At 49.6% G+C, this 25,109-nt stretch overlaps 1 protein-coding gene across 1 annotated transcript in view; it reads right to left on the bottom strand.

The window, feature by feature from the left end:
• lrrc4b (leucine rich repeat containing 4B) overlaps positions 1–25,109 on the bottom strand; it is a 106,678-nt gene that overhangs the window by 46,184 nt on the left and 35,385 nt on the right. Inside the window, exon 3 of the mRNA XM_031904760.1 lies at positions 18,911–18,968. The gene's annotated coding sequence lies outside the window, so the exon portion shown is untranslated. The remainder of the gene's footprint in view (positions 1–18,910; positions 18,969–25,109) is intronic.

The following is a 25,109-nucleotide window of genomic DNA, read 5'->3' as shown; positions in this document are numbered from 1 at the left end:
TCTGCTAAAGACGTCACTGCTCAGAACCCTCCTGAGAATTCAGCTCTTACAACAGGAGAAGTAAAAGCAAAGTAGAGAATTGGCAGTTGTTGGAATCAGAAGATATTTAAACACAACATTACTGCTATTTATTTTTAGCCTTCAGCTGTTCATTAAAGCAAGAGAGACCATTAGATCCTCCTACTCAAAAGCCTTTATTTGCTGCCTTTGATTCAAAGTGAAACGAGATACTGGGCAGGAAAAGGCAAGAAATGGCCAGGTGGGTTCCCCATGGAGTTGGGACAGGTCTTCTGTTACTCCACTTGTAGGAACCCTTTGAGGCTACACTGAAAGGCTGATGGACCATTGATTGTGGGTCTTAACACTTTCAGAAAAGAAGAGCAAGAAATGGAATAATATTGGGCTAAACCTATAGAAACTGTTACTTAATGTTTCTGAGACCAAAGAAGAAAAAGAAATGGGGCAACCACAGGAAATGGAATGTGGGAAAGCAGGAAAGTAGGCAAGATAGAATTGGGGTACAGCTTGGAATGGGAGGGGGAGGTCTCAAAGAATTATAACCTAGATAGAATGGGGGTACAGCATGGAATTGGAGGGGGAGGTCTCAAAGAATAATACCCTAGATAGAATGGGGGTACAGCATTGAATGGAAGGGGGGAGGTCTCAAAGAATAATAACCTAGATAGAATGGGGGTACAGCTTGGAATGGGAGGGGGAGGTCTCAAAGAATTATAACCTAGATAGAATAGGGGTACAGCATGGAATGGGAGGGGGAGGTCTCAAAGAATTATAACCTAGATAGAATGGGGGTACAGCATGGAATGGGAGGGGGAGGTCTCAAAGAATAATACCCTAGATAGAATGGGGGTACAGCATTGAATGGAAGGGGGAGGTCTCAAAGAATAATAACCTAGATAGAATGGGGGTACAGCTTGGAATGGGAGGGGGAGGTCTCAAAGAATTATAACCTAGATAGAATGGGGGTACAGCATGGAATGGGAGGGGGAGGTCTCAAAGAATAATACCCTAGATAGAATGGGGGTACAGCATTGAATGGAAGGGGGAGGTCTCAAAGAATAATAACCTAGATAGAATGGGGGTACAGCTTGGAATGGGAGGGGGAGGTCTCAAAGAATAATAACCTAGATAGAATGGGGGTACAGCTTGGAATGGGAGGGGGAGGTCTCAAAGAATAATAACCTAGATAGAATGGGGGTACAGCTTGGAATGGGAGGGGGAGGTCTCAAAGAATAATACCCTAGATAGAATGGGGGTACAGCATTGAATGGAAGGGGGAGGTCTCAAAGAATAATAACCTAGATAGAATGGGGGTACAGCTTGGAATGGGAGGGGGAGGTCTCAAAGAATAATAACCTAGATAGAATGGGGGTACAGCTTGGAATGGGAGGGGGAGGTCTCAAAGAATTATAACCTAGATAGAATAGGGGTACAGCTTGGAATGGGAGGGGGAGGTCTCAAAGAATAATACCCTAGATAGAATGGGGGTACAGCATTGAATGGAAGGGGGGAGGTCTCAAAGAATAATAACCTAGATAGAATGGGGGGTACAGCTTGGAATGGGAGGGGGAGGTCTCAAAGAATAATACCCTAGATAGAATGGGGGTACAGCATTGAATGGAAGGGGGAGGTCTCAAAGAATAATAACCTAGATAGAATGGGGGTACAGCTTGGAATGGGAGGGGGAGGTCTCAAAGAATAATAACCTAGATAGAATGGGGGTACAGCTTGGAATGGGAGGGGGAGGTCTCAAAGAATTATAACCTAGATAGAATAGGGGTACAGCTTGGAATGGGAGGGGGAGGTCTCAAAGAATAATACCCTAGATAGAATGGGGGTACAGCATGCAATGGAAGGGGGAGGTCTCAAATAATAATAACCTAGATAGAATGGGGGTACAGCATGGAATGGGAGGGGGAGGTCTCAAATAATAATAACCTAGATAGAATGGGAGTACAGCATGGAATGGGAGGGGGAGGTCTCAAAGAATAATACCCTAGATAGAATGGGGGTACAGCATGGAATGGGAGGGGGAGGTCTCAAAGAATAATAACCTAGATAGAATGGGGGTACAGCATGGAATGGGAGGGGGAGGTCTCAAAGAATAATAACCTAGATAGAATGGGGGTACAGCATGGAATGGGAGGGGGAGGTCTCAAAGAATAATAACCTAGATAGAATGGGGGTACAGCTTGGAATGGGGAGGGGGAGGTCTCAAAGAATTATAACCTAGATAGAATAGGGGTACAGCTTGGAATGGGAGGGGGAGGTCTCAAAGAATAATACCCTAGATAGAATGGGGGTACAGCATGGAATGGAAGGGGGAGGTCTCAAAGAATAATAACCTAGATAGAATGGGGGTACAGCTTGGAATGGGAGGGGGAGGTCTCAAAGAATTATAACCTAGATAGAATAGGGGTACAGCATGGAATGGGAGGGGGAGGTCTCAAAGAATTATAACCTAGATAGAATGGGGGTACAGCATGGAATGGGAGGGGGAGGTCTCAAAGAATAATACCCTAGATAGAATGGGGGTACAGCATTGAATGGAAGGGGGAGGTCTCAAAGAATAATAACCTAGATAGAATGGGGGTACAGCTTGGAATGGGAGGGGGAGGTCTCAAAGAATTATAACCTAGATAGAATGGGGGTACAGCATGGAATGGGAGGGGGAGGTCTCAAAGAATAATACCCTAGATAGAATGGGGGGTACAGCATTGAATGGAAGGGGGAGGTCTCAAAGAATAATAACCTAGATAGAATGGGGGTACAGCTTGGAATGGGAGGGGGAGGTCTCAAAGAATTATAACCTAGATAGAATAGGGGTACAGCTTGGAATGGGAGGGGGAGGTCTCAAAGAATAATACCCTAGATAGAATGGGGGTACAGCATGCAATGGAAGGGGGAGGTCTCAAATAATAATAACCTAGATAGAATGGGGGTACAGCATGGAATGGGAGGGGGAGGTCTCAAATAATAATAACCTAGATAGAATGGGAGTACAGCATGGAATGGGAGGGGGAGGTCTCAAAGAATAATAACCTAGATAGAATGGGGGTACAGCATGGAATGGGAGGGGGAGGTCTCAAAGAATAATAACCTAGATAGAATGGGGGTACAGCATGGAATGGGAGGGGGAGGTCTCAAAGAATAATAACCTAGATAGAATGGGGGTACAGCTTGGAATGGGAGGGGGAGGTCTCAAAGAATTATAACCTAGATAGAATAGGGGTACAGCTTGGAATGGGAGGGGGAGGTCTCAAAGAATAATACCCTAGATAGAATGGGGGTACAGCATGGAATGGAAGGGGGAGGTCTCAAAGAATAATAACCTAGATAGAATGGGGGTACAGCATGGAATGGAAGGGGGAGGTCTCAAATAATAATAACCTAGATAGAATGGGGGTACAGCATGGAATGGGAGGGGGAGGTCTCAAATAATAATAACCTAGATAGAATGGGAGTACAGCATGGAATGGGAGGGGGAGGTCTCAAAGAATAATACCCTAGATAGAATGGGGGTACAGCATGGAATGGGAGGGGGAGGTCTCAAAGAATAATAACCTAGATAGAATGGGGGTACAGCATGGAATGGGAGGGGGAGGTCTCAAAGAATAATAACCTAGACAGAATGGGGGTACAGCATGGAATGGAAGGGGGAGGTCTCAAAGAATAATACCCTAGATAGAATGGGGGTACAGCATGGAATGGGAGGGGGAGGTCTCAAAGAATAATACCCTAGACAGAATGGGGGTACAGCATGGAATGGGAGGGGGAGGTCTCAAAGAATAATAACCTAGATAGAATGGGGGTACAGCATGGAATGGAAGGGGGAGGTCTCAAAGAATAATACCCTAGATAGAATGGGGGTACAGCATGGAATGGGAGGGGGAGGTCTCAAAGAATAATAACCTAGATAGAATGGGGGTACAGCATGGAATGGGAGGGGGAGGTCTCAAAGAATAATACCCTAGATAGAATGGGGGTACAGCATGGAATGGAAGGGGGAGGTCTCAAAGAATAATAACCTAGATAGAATGGGGGTACAGCATGGAATGGGAGAGGGATGTCTCAAAGAATAATAACCTAGATAGAATGGGGGTACAGCATGGAATGGAAGGGGGAGGTCTCAAAGAATAATAACCTAGATAGAATGGGGGTACAGCATGGAATGGGAGGGGGAGGTCTCAAAGAATAATAACCTAGATAGAATGGGGGTACAGCATGGAATGGGAGAGGGAGGTCTCAAATAATAATACCCTAGATAGAATGGGGGTACAGCATGGAATGGAAGGGGGAGGTCTCAAAGAATAATAACCTAGATAGAATGGGGGTACAGCATGGAATGGGAGGGGGAGGTCTTAAAAAATAATAACCTAGATAGAATGGGGGTACAGCATGGAATGGGAGGGGGAAGTCTCAAAGAATAATAACCTAGATAGAATGGGGGTACAGCATGGAATGGGAGGGGGAGGTCTCAAAGAATAATAACCTAGATAGAATGGGGTTACAGCATGGAATGGGAGGGGGAGGTCTCAAAGAATAATAACCTAGATAGAATGGGGGTACAGCATGGAATGGGAGGGGGAGGTCTCAAATAATAATACCCTAGATAGAATGGGGGTACAGCATGGAATGGGAGAGGGAGGTCTCAAATAATAATAACCTAGATAGAATGGGGGTACAGCAAGGAATGGAAGGGGGAGGTCTCAAAGAATAATAACCTAGATAGAATGGGGGTACAGCATGGAATGGGAGGGGGAGGTCTCAAAGAATAATAACCTAGATAGAATGGGGGTACAGCATGGAATGGAAGGGGGAGGTCTCAAAGAATAATAACCTAGATAGAATGGGGGTACAGCATGGAATGGGAGGGGGAGGTCTTGAAAAATAATAACCTAGATAGAATGGGGGTACAGCATGGAATGGGAGGGGGAGGTCTCAAAGAATAATAACCTAGATAGAATGGGGGTACAGCATGGAATGGAAGGGGGAGGTCTTGAAAAATAATAACCTAGATAGAATGGGGGTACAGCATGGAATGGGAGGGGGAGGTCTCAAAAAATAATAACCTAAATAGAATGGGGGTACAGCATGGAATGGGAGGGGGAGGTCTCAAAGAATAATAACCTAGATAGAATGGGGGTACAGCATGGAATGGGAGTGGGGAGGTTTCAAATAATAATAACCTAGATAGAATGGGGGGTACAGCATGGAATGGGAGGGGGAGGTCTCAAATAATAATAACCTAAATAGAATGGGGGTACAGCATGGAATGGGAGGGGGAGGTCTCAAATAATAATAACCTAAATAGAATGGGGGTACAGCATGGAATGGGAGGGGGAAGTCTCAAAGAATAATAACCTAGATAGAATGGGGGTACAGCATGGAATGGGAGTGGGGAGGTCTCAAATAATAATAACCTAAATAGAATGGGGGTACAGCATGGAATGGGAGGGGGAAGTCTCAAAGAATAATAACCTAGATAGAATGGGGGTACAGCATGGAATGGGAGGGGGAGGTCTCAAAAAATAATAACCTAGATAGAATGGGGGTACAGCATGGAATGGGAGGGGGAGGTCTCAAAAAATAATAACCTAGATAGAATGGGGGTACAGCATGGAATGGGAGGGGGAGGTCTCAAAAAATAATAACCTAGATAGAATGGGGGTACAGCATGGAATGGGAGGGGGAAGTCTCAAAGAATAATAACCTAGATAGAATGGGGGTACAGCATGGAATGGGAGGGGGAAGTCTCAAAGAATAATAACCTAGATATAATGGGGGTACAGCATGGAATGGGAGGGGGAGGTCTCAAAGAATAATAACCTAGATAGAATGGGGGTACAGCATGGAATGGGAGGGGGAAGTCTCAAAGAATAATAACCTAGATATAATGGGGGTACAGCATGGAATGGGAGGGGGAGGTCTCAAAAAATAATAACCTAGATAGAATGGGGGTACAGCATGGAATGGGAGGGGGACGTCTCAAATAATAATAACCTAAATAGAATGGGGGTACAGCATGGAATGGGAGGGGGAGGTCTCAAATAATAACCTAGATAGAATGGGGTACCAAAATCTTGCCCATTATCTGCCCAGCTCCTGATAGCCCTGCCCCTTTGCATCTCATGACTTATGGCCCCTTTCTGTCATGGGATCAAGACTAGGGTACCCCCCAGTGGTGGCCCTGACCTTGGGGCAGTTTTGTGCCAAACTTTTTAACTACAGTATTTATGCACCCACAACAGATCTTCTTAGCTACTTTGGTCAGAAGTCCATGGACACTTTCATATATCGGCCAGTCCAGTAGTGCCATCACATACTGGTACCATACTCATAACAGCACCAGCCCTACAGAACCCTCACTGATACCAATCCCAGTACCACCTACTGTGCCATCACATACTGGTACCATACTCATAACAGCACCAGCCCTACAGAACCCTCACTGATACCAATCCCAGTAACACCTACTGTGCCATCACATACTGGTACCATACTCATAACAGCACCAGCCCTACAGAACCCTCACTGATACCAGTCCCAGTACCACCTACTGTGCCATCACATACTGGTACCATACTCATAACAGCACCAGCCCTACAGAACCCTCACTGATACCAGTCCCAGTACCACCTACTGTGGCCATCACATACTGGTACCATACTCATAACAGCACCAGCCCTACAGAACCCTCACTGATACCAGTCCCAGTACCACCTACTGTGCCATCACATACTGGTACCATACTCATAACAGCACCAGCCCTACAGAACCCTCACTGATACCAGTCCCAGTAACACCTACTGTGCCATCACATACTGGTACCATACTCATAACAGCACCAGCCCTACAGAACCCTCACCGATACCAGTCCCAGTACCACCTACTGTGCCATCACATACTGGTACCATACTCATAACAGCATCAGCCCTACAGAACCCTCACTGATACCAGTCCCAGTACCACCTACTGTGCCATCACATACTGGTACCATACTCATAACAGCACCAGCCCTACAGAACCCTCACCGATACCAGTCCCAGTACCACCTACTGTGCCATCACATACTGGTACCATACTCATAACAGCATCAGCCCTACAGAACCCTCACTGATACCAGTCCCAGTACCACCTACTGTGCCATCACATACTGGTACCATACTCATAACAGCACCAGCCCTACAGAACCCTCACTGATACCAGTCCCAGTACCACCTACTGTGCCATCACATACTGGTACCATACTCATAACAGCACCAGCCCTACAGAACCCTCACTGATACCAGTCCCACCTACTGTGTCATCACATACTGGTACCATACTCATAACAACACCAGCCCTACAAAACCCTCACCGATACCGGTCCCAGTACCACCTACTGTGCCATCACATACTGGTACCATACTCATAACAGCACCAGCCCTACAGAACCCTCACCGATACCAGTCCCAGTACCACCTACTGTGCCATCACATACTGGTACCATACTCATAACAGCACCAGCCCTACAGAACTCTCACCGATACCAGTCCCAGTACCACCTACTGTGCCATCACATACTGGTACCATACTCATAACAGCACCAGCCCTACAGAACCCTCACTGATACCAGTCCCAGTACCACCTACTGTGCCATCACATACTGGTACCATACTCATAACAGCACCAGCCCTACAGAAACCTCAACGATACCAGTCCCAGTACCACCTACTGTGCCATCACATACTGGTACCATACTCATAACAGCACCAGCCCTACAGAACCCTCACTGATACCAGTCCCAGTACCACCTACTGTGCCATCACATACTGGTACCATACTCATAACAGCACCAGCCCTACAGAACCCTCACCGATACCAGTCCCAGTACCACCTACTGTGCCATCACATACTGGTACCATACTCATAACAGCACCAGCCCTACAGAACCCTCACTGATACCAGTCCCAGTGCCACCTACTGTGCCATCACATACTGGTACCATACTCATAACAGCACCAGCCCTACAGAACCCTCACCGATACCAGTCCCAGTACCACCTACTGTGCCATCACATACTGGTACCATACTCATAACAGCACCAGCCCTACAGAACCCTCACCGATACCAGTCCCAGTACCACCTACTGTGCCATCACATACTGGTACCATACTCATAACAGCACCAGCCCTACAGAACCCTCACCGATACCAGTCCCAGTACCACCTACTGTGCCATCACATACTGGTACCATACTCATAACAGCACCAGCCCTACAGAACCCTCACCGATACCAGTCCCAGTGCCACCTACTGTGCCATCACATACTGGTACCATACTCATAACAGCACCAGCCCTACAGAACCCTCACCGATACCAGTCCCAGTACCACCTACTGTGCCATCACATACTGGTACCATACTCATAACAGCACCAGCCCTACAGAACCCTCACTGATACCAGTCCCAGTACCACCTACTGTGCTACAGTTCCTTAGGGGAAGACGGGTCCCCGGCCGGGCACTAATTATGGCGGCTTGATTAAAGAGCATCAATATGAGGAGTGAGGGGCACAAAGCACAATAATGAATAGTGTAAGGAGCAGGGAATGGCGCTGACAGCAGCAATATCCCAGTCCCGGGTCCGGCACTCGCTGGGTTGGGAGATAAAGGCAAATGGAGGAGAGGCTGCCGGCGCTACGTGCCTGATAACCATCGTTCCTGATAGAGCCGGGGAATTATCAGCTGCTCAGACTCAGCACAATTCCGCCAGGAGCTTCTGGGAAAATGAATTCCAGGCTTTCAGCGGGAAAAGGATAAATAGAGAATGAATGGGATCCCTCACCGAGCCCTGCGTGTGGGGGGGAGCAGCGTTAAAGGGAAACTACACCCCAAACAATGTACGTATTGCACAAACAGCTCATATGTAAACAATATACTTATTTAGCTGTATGTGCTATTGGCTAATCCTAAATAGAAAACTGCCATTTTATGTACTAAGGGCCGCCCCCTGGGATCATAGGATTCACAGTGCACCCAAACACGCTAAGGCACACATACATGCTAGGCCCCATCAGCCAATGAATTGACAGAGTTCTGTCTTTTCAGCCCACACTACTTCCTGTTACAGTTAGAGCTGCATCACTTCCTGTCGGGATCTCTGAAGGAGCACACAGCTGTATCACTTCCTGTCAGGGGATCTCTGAGGGAGCACACAGCTGTATTACTTCCTGTCAGGGGATCTCTGAGGGAACACACAGCTGTATTACTTCCTGTCAGGGGATCTCTGAGGGAGCACACAGCTGTATCACTTCCTGTCAGGGGATCTCTGAGGGAACACACATCTGTATTACTTCCTGTCAGGTGATCTCTGAAGGAGCACACAGCTATATCACTTCCTGGCAGGTGATCTCTGAGGGAACACACAGCTGTATTACTTCCTGTCAGCTGATCTCTGAGGGAACACACAGCTGTATTACTTCTTGTCAGGTGATCTCTGAGGGAGCACACAGCTGTATTACTTCCTGTCAGGGGATCTCTGAGGGAACACACAGCTGTATTACTTCCTCTCAGGGGATCTCTGAGGGAGCACACAGCTGTATCACTTCCTGTCAGGGGATCTCTGAAGGAGCACACAGCTGTATTACTTCCTGTCAGGGGATCTCTGAGGGAACACATAGCTGTATTACTTCCTGTCAGGTGATCTCTGAGGGAGCACACAGCTGCATTACTTCCTGTCAGCTGATCTCTGAAGGAGCACACAGCTGTATCACTTCCTGTCAGCTGATCTCTGAGGGAGCACACAGCTGTATCACTTCCTGTCAGCTGATCTCTGAGGGAGCACACAGCTGTATCACTTCCTGTCAGCTGATCTCTGAGGGAGCACACAGCTGTATTACTTCCTGTCAGCTGATCTCTGAGGGAGCACACAGCTGTATCACTTCCTGTCAGCTGATCTCTGAGGGAGCACACAGTCCATCACTAAATGGCGGCTCAAGGGAAAGGGTGTAAAAGGGCAATATTTACTGATATATATATTCCAGTTTGGGGAGATTCTTTAATAGGCCACTTAGCATAATATAAACTGTCTGTTGGTTACGTATTCATTCTGGGGTTTAGTTTCCCTTTAATATTCTCAGAAAAGTGTCACTTTCATGCTTGCCACCGTCTTCCTTTTCGGCGCTATCCCGGCTCAGCATCATTGGTTCAATAACTCATGGTTTGCAGCTTATTTACAGCAATGATACGGTAATGTTGTTCCATCGTGCAGCATTGCACTGTGCCCACAGGAAGGGGAGGAGCATGCAGCCACCAATCAGTTCTACCCTGCAGTCTTGCATCTCCGTGTGGATTCTTCTAGTTCTGCTACACCCTGTAAGGGGGCACCACAGTGACGGCCAATAATAACCGTCCCTGTCGCCTGATAGATCAGCTGACTGTACCGATTTCCATGTTCCGTCATTACTGATTCTTTATTTCCCAATGATTTCCTTTATAGCGACTCTGAGGCCCCGCCCTGCCGCCCCGCCTCCTCCCGTCACAGCAGCAAATGGTGAGAGGGTAGAAGGGACCCTTGTTGCACCCCCAGGTACCATTGTACTGACATTAATCACAGTTAGTGATCAGCCAATCAGTCCAACTCTGTTGAAAGTTTTGCCAAACTGCAAAAAAATTCGCAAAACGGTGAAAAATTAGCGAAATACATTAAAGTCAATGGGCAATTTTTTGAGGCAACTTTTTGTCTCAGCGACAATTTTTCTTGGTGACTTTTTAGCGAATCCATCCCTGGCAAAAACTCCACTCACCGCTAGTGGAAGGAGCGTTAGGCCCAGAAAGCGAGGAATAAAGGGATTAGACAGCAGCTGAGCCAGTGAATCCCCTTTTGCCCCCCAGTTTGAGGGGCAATTATTTCACCCACAACTTTTTTTTATCTCCTTACGTGCATATTACAGTGTGTTCCTCATTCTCCTGCAGTAAAACCCAGCGGGGGCACAGGTGGAACTATTGGGGGCAGGGGGTGTGACCACAGGCAGCAGTGATTGGTGCACAAGAATTTGGACAGGTGGGGGGGGGCAGGTCAGACTGGTTGCCATGGTTCCAGCTAAACTGGCAAATCCCTTCCCTTTGTGGGTGAGTATTGAGACGTTGGGGAGATGTTCCTCTCCCAGTTGGGTCAGTATCACTGAGTTTGGACTGAGACCGGTACATTCAGAATCACTTACTTTCCCTATGAGCAAAGGTGGAGCCGGATTCCTGCGATGCTGATCATTCTGCCCCCCCCCCAGTCTCCATGGATATGAGCAGATGGCCGCCCAACGTCTCTCTCTGAACATTGACTCTTAAATAATAAATCCGGCCGCTCTTCCTAATGACTGTGGGACGGGCCGATGTTCCGTGCGTCGGGCGCCATTAACATGCAAGGGCGACAGATATTTCAATTGAGAAATTAATTTGCGGAGGCTTAGGAGGCTAATGTGCGGATTTGTACAGCTCCGAAGGAAATGATCAGCAAATAAGCGGCTCTTAAACATTTCCCTCAGTGATTCAGGATTCAGCCTTAGTGGGTTGGATTCTTCATATCCTTATATACTACTGTATGTTCTTTGGGGCTCAGCCTTAGTGGGTTGGATTCTTCATATCCTTATATACTACTGTATGTTCTTTGGGGCTCAGCCTTAGTGGGTTGGGTTCTTCATATCCTTATATACTACTGTATGTTCTTTGGGGCTCAGCCTTAGTGGGTTTGGTTCTTCATATCCTTATATACTACTGTATGTTCTTTGGGGCTCAGCCTTAGTGGGTTGGGTTCTTCATATCCTTATATACTACTGTATGTTCTTTGGGGCTCAGCCTTAGTGGGTTGGGTTCTTCATATCCTTATATACTACTGTATGTTCTTTGGGGCTCAGCCTTAGTGGGTTGGGTTCTTCATATCCTTATATACTACTGTATGTTCTTTGGGGCTCAGCCTTAGTGGGTTGGGTTCTCCATATCCTTATATACTACTGTATGTTCTTTGGGGCTCAGCCTTAGTGGGTTGGGTTCTTCATATCCTTATAAACTACTGTATGTTCTTTGGGGCTCAGCCTTAGTGGGTTGGGTTCTTCATATCCTTATATACATACTGTATGTTCCTTGGGCTGTTCCATTGGGAATAGAAGTGGCCCCTAATGCCCTAATTACTATGCCTTGTGCCCCACACACATTTCCTCTGAACGTGGTGCATCAGGATTTATTAATCAGCCCTGTTGCATCAATTCTTTGTGACCCAGTTTTCTGCTTGATCATTTCTGACAACCCCAAAGCTCCCCAATAGCTGTACACTGAGCATGTGCAGAGCCACTGACACAAGAGATCAGGAGATGGGGGTGTGACTGTAAGGGCTGATACAGATTAGAGTATAAAATATGATTATTTATATAGTGTCAACATCTTACACAAGGGACAGATTACACACAAAAATACAACCAATAACAGATACAGAGGTAAAGAGCTTACAATCTAAAATAGAACATTTCTAGCTCTCCTTTAAAGGAGTACACACACCATTTCTGAGGCCAGGGCTGTGAGATTTATGTGGAGGAGGTAGTATTTACTAAAATGGCTGGGTACTTACCTTGCTGTCTTTCACCACAGACACAGTGCCGGGGTATTTATTCTGTCATGGCTGGAGTTGGGGTTAGGGCCAGTGTATTAGGGCTGGAGTTGGGGTTAGGGCCAGTGTATTAGGGCTGGAGTTGGGGTTAGGGTCAGTGTATTAGGGCTGGAGTTGGGGTTAGGGCCAGTGTATTAGGGCTGGAGTTGGGGTCAGGGCCAGTGTATTAGGGCTGGAGTTGGGGTTAGGGCCAGTGTATTAGGGCTGGAGTTGGGGTTGGGGCCAGTGTATTAGGGCTGGAGTTGGGGTTAGGGCCAGTGTATTAGGGCTGGAGTTGGGGTTAGGGCCAGTGTATTAGGGCTGGAGTTGGGGTTAGGGCCAGTGTATTAGGGCTGGAGTTGGGGTTGGGGCCAGTGTATTAGGGCTGGAGTTGGGGTTAGGGTCAGTGTATTAGGGCTGGAGTTGGGGTTAGGGCCAGTGTATTAGGGCTGGAGTTGGGGTCAGGGCCAGTGTATTAGGGCTGGAGTTGGGGTTAGGGCCAGTGTATTAGGGCTGGAGTTGGGGTTGGGGCCAGTGTATTAGGGCTGGAGTTGGGGTAGGGCCAGTGTATTAGGGCTGGAGTTGGGGTCAGGGCCAGTGTATTAGGGCTGGAGTTGGGGTTAGGGCCAGTGTATTAGGGCTGGAGTTGGGTGTAGGGTCAGTGTATTAGGGCTGGAGTTGGGGTTGGGGCCAGTGTATTAGGGCTGGAGTTGGGGTTAGGGCCAGTGTATTAGGGCTGGAGTTGGGGTTTGGGCCAGTGTATTAGGGCTGGAGTTGGGGTTTGGGCCAGTGTATTAGGGTGGGAGTTGGGGTTAGGGCCAGTGTATTAGGGCTGGAGTTGGGGTTAGGGCCAGTGTATTAGGGCTGGAGTTGGGGTTAGGGCCAGTGTATTAGGGCTGGAGTTGGGGTTTGGGCCAGTGTATTAGGGCTGGAGTAGGGGTTAGGGCCAGTGTATTAGGGCTGGAGTTGGGGTTAGGGCCAGTGTATTAGGGCTGGAGTTGGGGTTTGGGCCAGTGTATTAGGGCTGGAGTTGGGGTTTGGGCCAGTGTATTAGGGTGGGAGTTGGGGTTAGGGCCAGTGTATTAGGGTGGGAGTTGGGGTTGGGGCCAGTGTATTAGGGCTGGAGTTGGGGTTAGGGCCAGTGTATTAGGGCTGGAGTTGGGGTTAGGGCCAGTGTATTAGGGCTGGAGTTGGGGTTAGGGCCAGTGTATTAGGGTGGGAGTTGGGGTTAGGGCCAGTGTATTAGGGCTGGAGTTGGGGTTAGGGCCAGTGTATTAGGGCTGGAGTTGGGGTTAGGGCCAGTGTATTAGGGCTGGAGTTGGGGTTAGGGCCAGTGTATTAGGGCTGGAGTTGGGGTTAGGGCCAGTGTATTAGGGCTGGAGTTGGGGTTATGGCCAGTGTATAAGGGCTGGAGTTGGGGTTAGGGCCAGTGTATTAGGGCTGGAGTTGGAGTTAGGGCCAGTGTATTAGGGCTGGAGTTGGGGTCAGGGCCAGTGTATTAGGGCTGGAGTTAGGGTTAGGGCCAGTGTATTAGGGCTGGAGTTGGGGTTAGGGTCAGTGTATTAGGGCTGGAGTTGGGGTTAGGGCCAGTGTATTAGGGCTGGAGTTGGGGTTAGGGCCAGTGTATTAGGGCTGGAGTTGGGGTTAGGGCCAGTGTATTAGGGCTGGAGTTGGGGTTGGGGCCAGTGTATTAGGGCTGGAGTTGGGGTTAGGGTCAGTGTATTAGGGCTGGAGTTGGGGTTAGGGCCAGTGTATTAGGGCTGGAGTTGGGGTTGGGGCCAGTGTATTAGGGCTGGAGTTGGGGTTAGGGCCAGTGTATTAGGGCTGGAGTTGGGGTTGGGGCCAGTGTATTAGGGCTGGAGTTGGGGTTAGGGCCAGTGTATTAGGGCTGGAGTTGGGGTTAGGGCCAGTGTATTAGGGCTGGAGTTGGGGCCAGTGTATTAGGGCTGGAGTTGGGGTTAGGGCCAGTGTATTAGGGCTGGAGTTGGGGTCAGGGCCAGTGTATTAGGGCTGGAGTTGGGGTCAGGGCCAGTGTATTAGGGCTGGAGTTGGGGTTAGGGCCAGTGTATTAGGGCTGGAGTTGGGGTCAGGGCCAGTGTATTAGGGCTGGAGTTGGGGTCAGGGCCAGTGTATTAGGGCTGGAGTTGGGGTCAGGGCCAGTGTATTAGGGCTGGAGTTGGGGTTAGGGCCAGTGTATTAGGGCTGGAGTTGGGGTCAGGGCCAGTGTATTAGGGCTGGAGTTGGGGTTAGGGCCAGTGTATTAGGGCTGGAGTTGGGTTTAGGGTCAGTGTATTAGGGCTGGAGTTGGGGTCAGGGCCAGTGTATTAGGGTTGGAGTTGGGGTTAGGGCCAGTGTATTAGGGCTGGAGTTGGGGTTAGGGCCAGTGTATTAGGGCTGGAGTTGGGGTCAGGGCCAGTGTATTAGGGCTGGAGTTGGGGTCAGGGCCAGTGTATTAGGGCTGGAGTTGGGGTTAGGGCCAGTGTATTAGGGCTGGAGTTGGGGTCAGGGCCAGTGTATTAGGGCTGGAGTTGGGGTTAGGGCCAGTGTATTAGGGCTGGAGTTGGGTTTAGGGTCAGTGTATTAGGGCTGGAGTTGGGGTCAGGGCCAGTGTATTAGGGTTGGAGTTGGGTTTAGGGTCAGTGTATTAGGGCTGGAGTTGGGGTTAGGGCCAGTGTATTAGGGCTGGAGTTGGAGTTAGGGTCAGTGTATTAGGGCTGGAGTTGGGTTTAGGGTCAGTGTATTAGGGCTGGAGTTGGGGTTAGGGCCAGTGTATTAGGGCTGGAGTTGGAGTTAGGGTCAGTGTATTAGGGCTGGAGTTGGGTTTAGGGTCAGTGTATTAGGGCTGGAGTTGGGGTCAGGGCCAGTGTATTAGGGCTGGAGTTGGGGTTAGGGCCAGTGTATTAGGGCTGGAGTTGGGGCCAGTGTATTAGGGCTGGAGTTGGGTGTAGGGTCAGTGTATTAGGGCTGGAGTTGGGGTTGGGGCCAGTGTATTAGGGCTGGAGTTGGGTTTAGGGTCAGTGTATTAGGGCTGGAGTTGGGGTCAGGGCCAGTGTATTAGGGCTGGAGTTGGGGGTAGGGCCAGTGTATTAGGGCTGGAGTTGGGGCCAGTGTATTAGGGCTGGAGTTGGGGTTAGGGCCAGTGTATTAGGGCTGGAGTTGGGGTTAGGGTCAGTGTATTAGGGCTGGAGTTGGGGTCAGGGCCAGTGTATTAGGGCTGGAGTTGGGGCCAGTGTATTAGGGCTGGAGTTGGGGTTAGGGTCAGTGTATTAGGGCTGGAGTTGGGGTCAGGGCCAGTGTATTAGGGCTGGAGTTGGGGTTAGGGCCAGTATATTAGGGCTGGAGTTGGGGTTAGGGTCAGTGTATTAGGGCTGGAGTTGGGGTCAGGGCCAGTGTATTAGGGCTGGAGTTGGGGTTAGGGCCAGTATATTAGGGCTGGAGTTGGGGTTAGGGTCAGTGTATTAGGGCTGGAGTTGGGGTCAGGGCCAGTGTATTAGGGCTGGAGTTGGAGTTAGGGTCAGTGTATAAGGGCTGGAGTTGGGGTCCAGTATATTTTCAAGTTCCACCATCATCCTTCCCTGTCCATCAGGTTCTACCATGTTTCTTCCCAGTCCCTCAGGTCCCAGCATCTTCCTTCGCTGTCCCTCAAGTTCCACCATCTTCCTTCCCTGCCCCTCAGGTTCCACCATCTTCCTTCCCTGTTCCTCAGGTTCCACCATCTTCCTTCCCTGTCCCTCAGATTCCATAATTATCTCCCCCTGTTCCTCAGGTTCCACCATCTTCCTTCCCTGTTCCTCAGGTTCCACCATCTTCCTTCGCTGTCCCTCAGGTTCTACCATCTTCCTTCCCTGTCCCTCAGGTTCCACCATCTTCCTTCCCTGTCCCTCAGATTCCATAATTATCTCCCCCTGTTCCTCAGGTTCCACCATCTTCCTTCCCTGTCCCTCAGGTTCCACCATCTTCCTTTCCTGTTCCTCAGTTCCACCATCTTCCCCTGTCCCTCAGGTTACTACAACATCTTCCCCTGTCCCTCAGGTTCCACCATCTTCCTTCCCTGTCCCTCAGATTACTACAACATCTTCCCCTGTCCCTCAGGTTCCTACAACTTCCTTCCCTGTCCCTCAGGTTCCACCATCTTCCTTCCCTGTACCTCAGGTTCCTACAACATCTTCCCCTGTCCCTCAGGTTCCACCAACTTCCCTCCCTGTCCCTCAGGTTCCACCATCTTCCCCTGTCCCTCAGGTTCCACCATCTTTCTTCCCTGTCCCTCAGGTTCCTACAACATCTTCCCCTGTCCCTCAGGTTCCACCATCTTCCCCTGTCCCTCAGGTTCCTACACCATCTTCCCCTGTCCCTCAGGTTCCACCATCTTCCTTCCCTGTGCCTCAGGTTACTACAACATCTTCCCCTGTCCCTCAGGTTCCACCATCTTCCTTCCCTGTCCCTCAGGTTCCACCATCTTCCTTCCCTGTCCCTCAGGTTCCTACAACATCTTCCCCTGTCCCTCAGGTTCCACCATCTTCCTTCCCTGTCCCTCAGGTTCCTACAACATCTTCCCCTGTCCCTCAGGTTCCACCATCTTCCTTCCCTGTCCCTCAGGTTCCTACAACATCTTCCCCTGTCCCTCAGGTTCCACCATCTTCCTTCCCTGTCCCTCAGGTTCCTACAACATCTTCCCCTGTCCCTCAGGTTCCACCATCTTCCTTCCCTGTCCCTCAGGTTCCTACAACATCTTCCCCTGTCCCTCAGGTTCCACCATCTTCCTTCCCTGTACCTCAGGTTCCTACAACATCTTCCCCTGTCCCTCAGGTTCCACCATCTTCCTTCCCTGTCCCTCAGGTTCCTACAACATCTTCCCCTGTCCCTCAGGTTCCACCATCTTCCTTCCCTGTCCCTCGGGTTCCTACAACATTTTCCCCTGACCCTCAGGTTCCACCATCTTCCTTCCCTGTCCCTCAGGTTCCTACAACATCTTCCCCTGTCCCTCAGGTTCCTACAACATCTTCCCCTGACCCTCAGGTTTCACCATCTTCCTTCCCTGTCCCTCAGGTTCCTACAACATCTTCCCCTGTCCCTCAGGTTCCACCATCTTCCTTCCCTATCCCTCAGGTTCCACCATCTTCCTTCCCTGTCCCTCAGGTTCCACCATCTTCCTTCCCTGTCCCTCAGGTTCCTACAACATTTTCCCCTGACCCTCAGGTTCCACCATCTTCCTTCCCTGTCCCTCAGGTTCCTACAACATCTTCCCCTGTCCCTCAGGTTCCACCATCTTCCTTCCCTATCCCTCAGGTTCCACCATCTTCCTTCCCTATCCCTCAGGTTCCACCATCTTTCTTCCCTGACCCTCAGGTTTCACCATCTTCCTTCCCTGTCCCTCAGGTTCCTACAACATCTTCCCCTGTCCCTCAGGTTCCACCATCTTCCTTCCCTATCCCTCAGGTTCCACCATCTTCCTTCCCTGTCCCTCAGGTTCCTACAACATCTTCCCCTGTCCCTCAGGTTCCACTCACAGCCAATAACACTGCCTTTCAATCAACAACACAGGCGCCGCTTAGGAATTATCTCAGACTCCCATCTGTCTCTTACACGGCACATCCACAACACTTGCCGAAGCTTGTACCATTACTGTTAAGAGTGTAAGCTCTTGTGAGTAGGGCCCTCTCATCCTATTCTTACTCTGTAACCCTTGTTTGTTAAATGAATCCCTCTTCATAATGAATTAATGTAAATTAATTAGGAACAGTAATTAATGTAAAGTGCTGCGTAGTTGGCCGGCGCCATATAAACGATGATCCTGTTCCACCGAGGACTTTACTGTGGTTCCTCTCTTTCTGACACCCAGAACTGGATCAGCAGTGGCCTCAGGTGGCGGGGTTGGGTAATGCCGGAGGCGGAGTTGATTAGGTCAGGAGCAGATTGATGGTGTAAATGGGTGGGGCTATGATGCAGCTGGCAAGGATTGGTTGAATTCTAACCAATCAGAGAGACAGACCTCTGAAACCCAGTTTAGAACCAGACAGTCCCACCCCACCCCTCGTGGGTTCTGCTCTGTTTCCCCCCAATAAGAACATTGTAATTCCCAATCCTCTACTGAGTGGCGCCATTACTGTGTAAGTCCATTCCCAGTCTATAGGCTGGATCCCTCCCCTTCCATCTTGGTACCGGTGGGTCAGAACCGGTCACTCAGGGCAATTCCCTCTTTGTTTTTATCTCGATACAAAATGAGAAACCGACGGGTAATTAAGTTAAAGGAAGTGGCCCCAGGGCCGGACACTTACCTCTCCCGATTCCCTTTAGAAGACGTTGGACACGAGGGGGTAAGTGGCGGAATCCAGGCTGGAAAGGACAATAAATATTCTGAAATCAATCCCTGGGGCTCATTTACTAACGCAACGCCGCATTCAGATCGCAAATTCTGTCGCAATTCCCCATGATTTTACCCACAATGCAGCATTTAGTAAATAAGGTTGTGCAAAGAACAACTCCTATGAGATTTCAATGTGGCCCCAAAACTTGCACCCACTTAGTAAATCTGACTAATTACAGAAGGGGAGGAGCCAATGGGGTTGGGGTATTTATTGGTGCAGTATGGAAAGGGAAAGCCGGAGTTCCCAAGGCGCAAGTACAGGGCACCCAGAAGGGGAGGAGCCAATGGGGTTGGGGTATTTATTGGTGCAGTATGGAAAGGGAAAGCCGGAGTTCCCAAGGCGCAAGTACAGGGCACCCAGAAGGGGAGGAGCCAATGGGGTTGGGGGATTTATTGGTGCAGTATGAGTTCCCTAGGCGCAAGTACAGGGCACCCAGAAGGGGAGGAGCCAATGGGGTTGGGGTATTTATTGGTGCAGTATGGAAAGGGAAAGCCGGAGTTCCCAAGGCGCAAGTACAGGGCACCCAGAAGGGGAGGAGCCAATGGGGTTGGGGTATTTATTGGTGCAGTATGGAAAGGGAAAGCCGGAGTTCCCAAGGCGCAAGTACAGGGCACCCAGAAGGGGAGGAGCCAATGGGGTTGGGGTATTTATTGGTGCAGTATGGAAAGGGAAAGCCGGAGTTCCCAAGGCGCAAGTACAGGGCACCCAGAAGGGGAGGAGCCAATGGGGTTGGGGTATTTATTGGTGCAGTATGGAAAGGGAAAGCCGGAGTTCCCAAGGCGCAAGTACAGGGCACCCAGAAGGGGAGGAGCCAATGGGGTTGGGGTATTTATTGGTGCAGTATGAGTTCCCAAGGTGCAAGTACAGGGCACCCAGTTCTGCTCTGATACTGGTACCGAGAGCTGCACCCTGTGACCCGAATGAACTTCCCCCCTTTGGGAGGTTTCAGCCAATAAAATCCCCCCTTTTAATTGTGTCAGTTACTGGGAAAAGTGTCACTTCTTGTCCTAAATCCAACTAAATTATATACAGTAAGAAATATCATTTCATTTCCAACCCCCCCCCCAATCTCCATAGAACAATCTGCTGCTTCTACACCCCCCCCAAATCTCCATAGAACAATCTGCTGCTTCTACACCCCCCCCAAATCTCCATAGAACAATCTGCTGCTTCTACACCCCCCCCAAATCTCCATAGAACAATCTGCTGCTTCTACACCCCCCCAATCTCCATAGAACAATCTGCTGCTTCTACACCCCCCCAAATCTCCATAGAACAATCTGCTGCTTCTACACCCCCCCAAATCTCCATAGAACAATCTGCTGCTTCTACACCCCCCCCAAATCTCCATAGAACAATCTGCTGCTTCTACAATCCCCCCCCCCCAAATCTCCATAGAACAATCTGCTGCTTCTACAATCCCCCCCCCCCAAATCTCCATAGAACAATCTGCTGCTTCTACAAATCCCCCCCCCAAATCTCCCATAGAACAATCTGCTGCTTCTACAATCCCCCCCCCAAATCTCCATAGAACAATCTGCTGCTCCTACAAATCCCCCCCCAAATCTCCATAGAACAATCTGCTGCTTCTACAATCCCCCCCCCCCAATCTCCATAGAACAATCTGCTGCTTCTACAATCCCCCCCCCCCAATCTCCATAGAACAATCTGCTGCTTCTACAAATCCCCCCCCCCAAATCTCCATAGAACAATCTGCTGCTTCTACAATCCCCCCCCCCCCAATCTCCATAGAACAATCTGCTGCTTCTACAATCCCCCCCCCCCCCAATCTCCATAGAACAATCTGCTGCTTCTACAAATCCCCCCCCCAAATCTCCATAGAACAATCTGCTGCTTCTACAATCCCCCCCCCCCAATCTCCATAGAACAATCTGCTGCTTCTACAATCCCCCCCCCCCCAAATCTCCATAGAACAATCTGCTGCTTCTACAAATCCCCCCCCCCAAATCTCCATAGAACAATCTGCTGCTTCTACAATCCCCCCCCCCCAATCTCCATAGAACAATCTGCTGCTTCTACAATCCCCCCCCCCCAATCTCCATAGAACAATCTGCTGCTTCTACACCCCCCCCAAATCTCCATAGAACAATCTGCTGCTTCTACAATCCCCCCCCCCCAAATCTCCATAGAACAATCTGCTGCTTCTACAATCCCCCCCCAAATCTCCATAGAACAATCTGCTGCTTCTACAATCCCCCCCCCAAATCTCCATAGAACAATCTGCTGCTTCTACAATCCCCCCTCCAAATCTCCATAGAACAATCTGCTGCTTCTACAATCCCCCCCCCCCAAATCTCCATAGAACAATCTACTGCTTCTACACCCCCCCCCCAAATCTCCATAGAACAATCTGCTGCTTCTACACCCCCCCCCAAATCTCCATAGAACAATCTACTGCTTCTACAATCCCCCCCCCCCAAATCTCCATAGAACAATCTGCTGCTTCTACAATCCCCCCCCCCCAAATCTCCATAGAACAATCTGCTGCTTCTACAATCCCCCCCCCCCAATCTCCATAGAACAATCTGCTGCTTCTACAATCCCCCCCCCCCCAATCTCCATAGAACAATCTGCTGCTTCTACAAATCCCCCCCCCAAATCTCCATAGAACAATCTGCTGCTTCTACAAATCCCCCCCCCAAATCTCCATAGAACAATCTGCTGCTTCTACAATCCCCCCCCCCCAATCTCCATAGAACAATCTGCTGCTTCTACAATCCCCCCCCCCCAATCTCCATAGAACAATCTGCTGCTTCTACAAATCCCCCCCCCAAATCTCCATAGAACAATCTGCTGCTTCTACAATCCCCCCCCCCCCAATCTCCATAGAACAATCTGCTGCTTCTACAATCCCCCCCCCCAAATCTCCATAGAACAATCTGCTGCTTCTACAAATCCCCCCCCCCAAATCTCCATAGAACAATCTGCTGCTTCTACAATCCCCCCCCCCCCAATCTCCATAGAACAATCTGCTGCTTCTACAATCCCCCCCCCCCAATCTCCATAGAACAATCTGCTGCTTCTACACCCCCCCCAAATCTCCATAGAACAATCTGCTGCTTCTACAATCCCCCCCCCCCCCAAATCTCCATAGAACAATCTGCTGCTTCTACAATCCCCCCCCAAATCTCCATAGAACAATCTGCTGCTTCTACAATCCCCCCCCCAAATCTCCATAGAACAATCTGCTGCTTCTACAATCCCCCCCTCCAAATCTCCATAGAACAATCTGCTGCTTCTACAATCCCCCCCCCCAAATCTCCATAGAACAATCTACTGCTTCTACACCCCCCCCCAAATCTCCATAGAACAATCTGCTGCTTCTACACCCCCCCCCCAAATCTCCATAGAACAATCTACTGCTTCTACAATCCCCCCCCCCCCAAATCTCCATAGAACAATCTGCTGCTTCTACAATCCCCCCCCCCCAAATCTCCATAGAACATCTGCTGCTTCTACAATCCCCCCCATCCAAACAATCTGCTGCTTCTACAATCCCCCCCAATCTCCATAGAACAATCTGCTGCTTCTACAATCCCCCCTCCAAATCTCCATAGAACAATCTGCTGCTTCTACAATCCCCCCCCCCCAAATCTCCATAGAACAATCTACTGCTTCTACACCCCCCCCCCAAATCTCCATAGAACAATCTGCTGCTTCTACACCCCCCCCCCCAAATCTCCATAGAACAATCTGCTGCTTCTACAATCCCCCCCCCCAAATCTCCATAGAACAATCTGCTGCTTCTACAATCCCCCCCCCCAAATCTCCATAGAACAATCTGCTGCTTCTACAATCCCCCCCCCCCAAATCTCCATAGAACAATCTGCTGCTTCTACAATCCCCCCCCCAAATCTCCATAGAACAATCTGCTGCTTCTACAATCCCCCCCCAATCTCCATAGAACAATCTGCTGCTTCTACAAATCCCCCCCCCAAATCTCCATAGAACAATCTGCTGCTTCTACAATCCCCCCCCCCCCAAATCTCCATAGAACAATCTACTGCTTCTACACCCCCCCCCAAATCTCCATAGAACAATCTGCTGCTTCTACACCCCCCCCCCAAATCTCCATAGAACAATCTGCTGCTTCTACAATCCCCCCCCCCCCAAATCTCCATAGAACAATCTGCTGCTTCTACAATCCCCCCCCCAAATCTCCATAGAACAATCTGCTGCTTCTACAATCCCCCCCCAAATCTCCATAGAACAATCTGCTGCTTCTACAAATCCCCCCCCCCCCCAAATCTCCATAGAACAATCTGCTGCTTCTACAAATCCCCCCCCAAATCTCCATAGAACAATCTGCTGCTTCTACACTGCCCCCCCAAATCTCCATAGAACAATCTGCTGCTTCTACAATCCCCCCCCCCCCAAATCTCCATAGAACAATCTGCTGCTTCTACAATCCCCCCCCCCCCAAATCTCCATAGAACAATCTGCTGCTTCTACAAATCCCCCCCCCCAAATCTCCATAGAACAATCTGCTGCTTCTACAATCCCCCCCCCCCAAATCTCCATAGAACAATCTGCTGCTTCTACAAATCCCCCCCCCAAATCTCCATAGAACAATCTGCCGCTTCTACAAATCCCCCCCCAAATCTCCATAGAACAATCTGCCGCTTCTACAAATCCCCCCCCCAAATCTCCATAGAACAATCTGCTGCTTCTACACCCCCCCCCCCAAATCTCCATAGAACAATCTGCTGCTTCTACAATCCCCCCCAAATCTCCATAGAACAATCTGCTGTTTCTACCCCCCCAAATCTCCATAGAACAATCTGCTGCTTCTACACCCCCCCCCCCAATCTCCATAGAACAATCTGCTGCTTCTACACCCCCCCCCCCAATCTCCATAGAACAATCTGCTGCTTCTACAATCCCCCCCCAAATCTCCATAGAACAATCTGCTGCTTCTACACCCCCCCCCAAATCTCCATAGAACAATCTGCTGCTTCTACACCCCCCCCCCAAATCTCCATAGAACAATCTGCTGCTTCTACACCCCCCCCCCAAATCTCCATAGAACAATCTGCTGCTTCTACAATCCCCCCGCAAATCTCCATAGAACAATCTGCTGCTTCTACACCCCCCCCAAATCTCCATAGAACAATCTGCTGCTTCTACAATCCCCCCCCAAATCTCCATAGAACAATCTGCTGCTTCTACACCCCCCCCCAAATCTCCATAGAACAATCTGCTGCTTCTACACCCCCCCCAATCTCCATAGAACAATCTGCTGCTTCTACAATCCCCCCCCAAATCTCCATAGAACAATCTGCTGCTTCTACAAATCCCCCCCCCAAATCTCCATAGAACAATCTGCTGCTTCTACAAATCCCCCCCCAAAATCTCCATAGAACAATCTGCCGCTTCTACAAATCCCCCCCAAATCTCCATAGAACAATCTGCTGCTTCTACACCCCCCCCAAATCTCCATAGAACAATCTGCTGCTTCTACACCCCCCCCAAATCTCAGTAGGAGTATCCTCTGCTTCTAGCCCCATCCCAAATCTCCATTCCACTGGTTCTATAACCCCCCCAATCTCCATAGGAGTATAATCTGTTTCTGCCCCCCCAAACCCCAATAGAAAGATCATCTACTGCTTCTAACCCCCCCCAATCTCCCTAGAAGTATATGCTGCTTTTGCACCCCCTATTTCTCCATAGGAGAATCCTCTGCTTCTACTCTCCCCAAAGTCTCTTGTGGAACATCTGCTGCTTCTGCTCCATTAGAGTGCAAGCTTCTCTTCCCGTACTGAGGATTTGGAGCCTGAGGAAGAGGCAGTTCAGTGAGTGTTGGGTGTGACTATGGGGCAAGAAGGCACAAGATGACCTGTGTATAGAGCAGGAAGGAACTGGTTCCAAGATGAGGTTGGGCTTAATGATAATGTTCTGTATGGGATCTCAGGCTTTCCCAGTCTAGTTGCACCAGCTCCGGCCAGTAAGTGGGGTGGGTATGGGGGGTGAGCATGGGGCAGTTGAGGTACAAGAAACAAGTTTGAAATAAGGGAAGGAGAGGAGGCAAAGGCAGGGCGGCTAATAGCTTGCATCTGGGGGTAACAATCTGCCCCCACTTATACCCTTA

The sequence above is a fragment of the Xenopus tropicalis genome, chromosome 7, assembly GCF_000004195.4.
Source record: "Xenopus tropicalis strain Nigerian chromosome 7, UCB_Xtro_10.0, whole genome shotgun sequence".
Lineage (NCBI taxonomy): Eukaryota > Metazoa > Chordata > Amphibia > Anura > Pipidae > Xenopus > Xenopus tropicalis.
This window is presented reverse-complemented; position numbering and strand designations above follow the sequence as displayed.